General features: G+C 49.1%; 1 long non-coding RNA gene across 2 annotated transcripts; it reads right to left on the bottom strand.

Moving 5' to 3' along the window:
* Positions 1-911: 911 nt before the first annotated feature.
* On the bottom strand, positions 912-5,351 carry LOC109272299 (uncharacterized). Of its 2 annotated transcripts, none has more exons than XR_002082397.2 (3): positions 4,718-5,351; positions 3,638-3,743; positions 912-1,366 (listed from the first exon to the last, which is right to left on the bottom strand). It is a non-coding gene; the product is annotated as an uncharacterized LOC109272299 (long non-coding RNA). The 2 variants fall into 2 exon arrangements; XR_002082396.2 differs by lacking the exon at positions 912-1,366 and adding an exon at positions 3,023-3,478.
* Between the last annotated feature and the right edge of the window lie 347 nt (positions 5,352-5,698).

Here is a 5,698-nt window from a genome sequence, read left to right as displayed (position 1 = left end):
AACGTTTATTTTATTTTTGGGACAGAGAGAGACAGAGCATGAACGGGGGAGGGACAGAGAGAGAGGGAGACACAGAATTGGAAACAGGCTCCAGGCTCTGAGCCATCAGCCCAGAGCCTGATGCGGGGCTCGAACTCACGGACCGTGAGATCGTGACCTGGCTGAAGTCGGACGCTTAACCGACTGCGCCACCCAGGCGCCCCTGAAAATATTCTATGTGTGAGAAAAAATGTTTTTCTAAAGGTGAAACTCAATTTCTGAATTGAGCCTAATCTCTCAATGGTTCTTCTGATTCCTTCTGTCAAACTTGATGCTGCCCCTGGGCAGAAATGGATTGGTCACCTCAAATTTGACTTCTTTGGGCATAGCCAGGCCAGACACTGGGCACCCTATGACAGTCCTGGAGGGGCACAGCTTCAAGAACTTGCTAGTTGCCTGTGAAGAGCGCAGCGAGCTGACAGCCTCCAGCTGCAACGTCTTAAGGATCTGTCTCAACTTTCAAGCCAAGGCCATGCTCTTCCTGCGTTGCCCCAGGTCAATGACTGAGTATGGCGGGACACCAGGGCTGGCCATCTCGCCCAACGTGGGGCTCCTCTAACCAACGATCTTTGCTCCGGAGCCCCCCGTGGAGTTGACAAGGACTTTGCGGACCTGCATTGAAGTGAGCCCCCCTTGATCAATTCTGTTTTCTCTCGTATTTATTTTTCACAAGCAGAACACCTCTCCTACCTTCTACAAACCTCACTCCGTCTGACACACTGCCCCTTGCTACCCCAGAGGCATTCCCACCCCGCTTCCACATCTTCCCTGCCCAGAGAACCTTGATTTGGGGCCCAGCTAAGGGGTAGAAATCCCTTGATCTTTGGAGGGTGGCTGGCTCTCCAGCCCCAGCAGATAAATCATGACCCATCTTAAGTAAAAGTGCGCATTCTCCTTAAGCAATGATTGGTCCAGAATGGGCATGTGATCCGGCTCTCAGCCAATGAAAGGTCAGGGGAAATCTGAGGATCCACTTCATTAATAATATAGAGCTTCAAGGGGGTGAAAGCCTTTTGTCCCCCCATCCCTTCCTTCCTGCTTTGATCGGTGTCCTGTGATCAAACGTTCCATGATGCGGCAGTAGCTGGGATGAGCATGAGTCTGAGGCCAAAAGCCAACCACTGGAGATGATGTAGCGGAAGGATAAGCCTGGGTCCTTGACACATCAAAACGACTCTGGAGCTGCCGACCTCCAGACTTTTTGTTATAAAGGATAATTCCACGTCTTCTTCGCTTAAGCCACGGTCAGTCAGGCATGCCGTCACTTGCAGTTGAAAATATCGTAACCGGTGCGGTCACTTTCCCCATGCTCTATTGCCCAGATTGCCTGGGGAAATAGAAGGAAAGGAAGGAGAAGGAAGGAAACCAAAGTTAGCAAACCCTCGAAGATGCAGGGCTCAGGGTTGCCGTAGAGGTATTTGGACTTTTCCTGGAAGGGCGACATCAGAAAATCCTCCCATCTCCAACTTGCTAACACCTCTGTATGACACGTCCGTCCCCCTGCTTCAAATCCTTCCATGACTTCCCGTTGCTCCCAGGACAGAGTTCAAACTCCTTGTTATAAAGACCTGCAAGCACCCTGGCATCGCCCTGACCCTCTTTATCTCATACTTAGGCTCCAGTCAGACTGATCTACTTTTAGCCCTCCAATATCCGATTTCACCTCTAGGCATTTGCATGTGCTAATTCCTCTGCTCTTTCCCCATTTCAACTGGCTCTCTCTTTACTATTTAGGTCTCAGCTCAAACGTTGTCTACTCCAGGAAGACTTCCTTGATTTCTAGACCGGATCCAGTAAACCCTTGCATCTCTCATTGTACCTTATGTTTGCTTCTATTAAAACACTCACTAAGGGGTGCCCGGCTGGCTCAAGTTGGAAGAGCAAGCGACTCTTGACGCCAGGGTTGTGAGTTCGAGCCCCATAACGGGTGTAGAGATGATGAAAACAAATGAACTTAAAAAAAGAAACACTTGTCAGACCAGTTTTGTAGTTGTTCTGTTCTCATGATTGGAGAACTTGTCTTTGCTTTCCACTATTCCACTCCTAGCTAGTCCTGCTGGCCAAAAGCTGTCTTAGGCCCAGGCAGACTCACAGAGGTAACTACTTCCCGTAGATCTCTCCATTAACTCCCTACAGAGCCTGACGTGGGGCTTGAACTCACGGACCGAGAGATCACGACCTGAGCTGAAGTCGGACGCTCAACCAACAGAGCCACCCAGGCGCCCCAAGAAATATTGTTTTTTAAAAAAGAGAGTGAGACAAGGGGGTGGGGAGAGTATTATTCAAAAATTTCAAAGTCACACAAGACAAAGAAAGACCGATGCTCCAGATGAAAGGAAATTAAAGAGACATGACAACTAAATGCAATATCTGACCCTAAACGGACTGGTTCTTGTGCTGGAGGAGAAAAAACACTTTAGGACATTTTTGGATCAATTAGCAAAATTGTATATTATTGTATATAATTGTATATTATTGGAATTAGTAAAATGTGTATATTATTGGAATGCAAATGGTAGAAAAGGTAGATTAAAGATTTTTTATCAATAATTTTAAAGTATGAAGATTGAGGGGCGCCTGGCTGGCTCCGTTGGTGGAGCACGTGACTCTTGATCTCGGAGTCGTGAGTTCAAGCCCCACGTTGGGCGTAGAGATTACTTAAAAATAAAACGTTAAAAGGAGCGCCTGGGTGGCTCAGTCGGTTAAGCGTCTGACTCTTGATTTCAGCTCAGTTCATGGTCTCACAGTTCGTGGGATCGAACCCCGTGTCACACAGCCTGCTCGGGATTTTTCTCTCTCCCTCTCTCTCTGCCCCCTCCTGCTCATGCTTTCTCTTAGGTGTTCTTTGTCCCATTTTTATTCATCCAACTCTTCTGTAGGTTTGATATTATTAACAAATAAAAAAAAATTCAACACAAAAATTACAATGTTAGAGGCCAAACTCCTAGGTTAGCCCCGTCTTACCCTCTACATGGTAAACGCTTGCACAGGGCTTCAGGAAACCTTCAGACTAACAAGGAAGTTTACACAATTCAGCCCAGAGTGGTGGGGTCCTGATGAATTATTAATGCTTATTCAGCTGCAAGAGCTTCACGAGGAAAGAGTCAAAGAGGAAAGTGGGAGAAGCCTGACCGGCTGTAGAACCAGAACAATCTCAGAGAAGTGGCAGCCTTTTTTGTTCTGCCTTCTGTGCTTTAAACTTCTAAAGTCTGCAGGTGGATCCGTTAGGGCACGTTTGGGCTGCAGGTAACCTGACACTCAGGAGAGCCTTAAATGTCGATCTTTATTATCTCAGGTAACAATAAGTCAGTAAGTAAAATGTTTTGGGACTGGGAACTTCGGCATCTCAGTATTAGGGCAACGGGTCAGTTTCTTGAGGATTCCCTCGGCCATTCCCTTAGAGTCTCAAAGTAAGTGCTGTAGCTCCAAAAGTCACGTCCTAGTACAACCGTGTCCAAAGAATGGAGGAATATATGTATGAAAGAAAAGGGGTTGGGGAGAAAACTTGTCTCTTTTAACAGAAAGGAGAATCCTACCCAGAAGCCCTCAGCACACTACCCCTGTTGCCTCATTGGCCAGGATTGGGTCCCATGCTTACCCCAAGACTAGGTCAAAGGGAGACAGGATTCCCATGCTGGCTTAGACCAAACAGAATTCATCCTCTGGGCCTTGCACGCTGCTCCTTGGTCCCGCAAAATTCGGTTCTGATGGCCAGGAAGAAGGGAAAAGAAGCAATCAACAGAGCCTGCTTTATGGTTTTGGTTATTTCCTGAGTAGGATCCTAATATTCTCCTTTTGTGATCTGAACCAAAGAATAACTTGGAGCCACAAGGGTGCCAAGAAGCCCAGAGCCCTCAAGATACATGGCCTACACCAGGGACTCCACACTGACCACAACCGGCCCTGCCTGTCCAGAATTCATTCCCCCACGTTTGCACACACCGCTCAGTACTTCTTCAGGGAACTTCCTCTCCCTGTGTCCAGGTGGGGCCATCCCTACCCCAACAGGCATGTGACCAGACCTGGACAATCTGAATGTCACCTTCCTTTGGTGACAGTGACTGGTTCAGAGACAGACCATGTCCTAAGTTAGTCCAATCCGAGCGGATGCTGGAACTACAGTAGGGTTTTCAGGAAATGACCCTCCTTTTCCCACCGGACTTGTACCCAGCAGAACGCAGGCCTGGAGCCCCACTTGCCATCTTGTCAAGAGGAGTCTGACAACGGAGCCAACGCACTGAAGAGAAAAGGCAAGAGATGGCAAGTGAATCCAGCTAGGCCTAAAGCCAGAACTCTTCGGTTACTTCAGCCAGTCCTTTTTCAGTTACTTCAGCCAATAAACTGCCTCTTTTGCATAAGCCAGTTTCGAAAGGGTTTTCTTCACTTAAATAAAGGAGTCCTAAGTTTCTTAACCTTTGGAGAAGCGTGTTTGAAAGACAAATTCCCGGGTCTGGTCCTCAAAGGTTATGACTGAGTCCCCCCGGGGCTGGGGCCTGAGACTCCACTTTGGAACGAGGTCCTCCAAGGCCCCCCCTCGAAGGTGGTCCCGCTCACCACAATCTGAGACTCTAGGACCTTGGGGAAGGACGGCCTGTTTTCCTAACTGGGGGTAAAAGGAAACCCAGATCTTTCGATCACAAAGTCCAGCTACCTTCTTGGCACAGAGTCGGGGAAATACCTTTCATTCTTTCCCAATGACTCTGGAGTTGAGGAAATGAAAAGTAGTTGATTTCTCAAACAGGTTATTCCGCCACCTTGAACGTTGGTAACTCCCCTTGCTCCACGATGTTGCTAAAGCGACTCAGAACACTCAGGCAAGAACGATTTCCCGGCCAAACCCAGGGACTGCAAACCCTGTCACTTGAGGGCCAGATAGGGAGGGCAAACCCGAGGAGCTATGGGAAATAGGCCTGCCTGTGGGGAGCGGGAGAGCTCAGGATGGACCAGGCTAATAGACGGCACTTAAAATTATACACTGCGCTGGAACCAGGGATGCACTAAGGCCACCTGGATCTGATTTCGCTTCCTCAGCTCAGCACCAGCATCCTCGGAGGCGGCTTCATCCTCAGAGAACACCGGCCCCCAACCTAACGTCCCAAGGGTTTGGGGACCGCAGCAGAAAAAGGTTCATGTTCCCAATCGTCTCGGTAGAAGTCCAGGAAGAAGCTGTCATTGGCCTGGTTGGGGGTCACGTGACGACCCCTGAACCAATCGCTGTAGCCAAAGAGGTATGGTGGTGTGATTGGTCAGCTCCGAGTCATGTGCCCATCCCTGGAGTTGGGGGATGGGGTCGGTCTCGTTTTAACCGCAGAGACAGAGACCCGGAAGTGGGGGAGAGAGTCGCGTGCCTTAGCTTGGGTTCCCGCACGAGGAGACCCTGACACAAAGATCTCGAGTACAAGTAGATTACTTGGGAGACGATCCCAGGTGGCACCATTTGGAGCTTGAGGGAATGAGACAGGGAAAAGAAGGCAGTCGATGGAGGGTGTGTTTTCACACGAGTTACTACTATAGTCAATCGGAGCTTAATCCCATCGGGGAACTCTGGGAGCCAGCATAGAACGTATGCCTCAGAGTTATCCCATTTTAGGGTTGAAAGCGCTAAGAGGTTTAGCTACCAGCGCCTGTCGATCCTTGTTGGAGAGCTGCTCCCACTGGC

The sequence above is a fragment of the Panthera pardus genome, unplaced genomic scaffold (genome assembly GCF_024362965.1).
Source record: "Panthera pardus isolate Hobbes unplaced genomic scaffold, ASM2436296v1 HiC_scaffold_25, whole genome shotgun sequence".
NCBI lineage: Eukaryota > Metazoa > Chordata > Mammalia > Carnivora > Felidae > Panthera > Panthera pardus.
The sequence above is the reverse complement of the archived record's forward strand: the minus strand, read 5'-3'. Positions and strand labels throughout refer to the sequence as shown.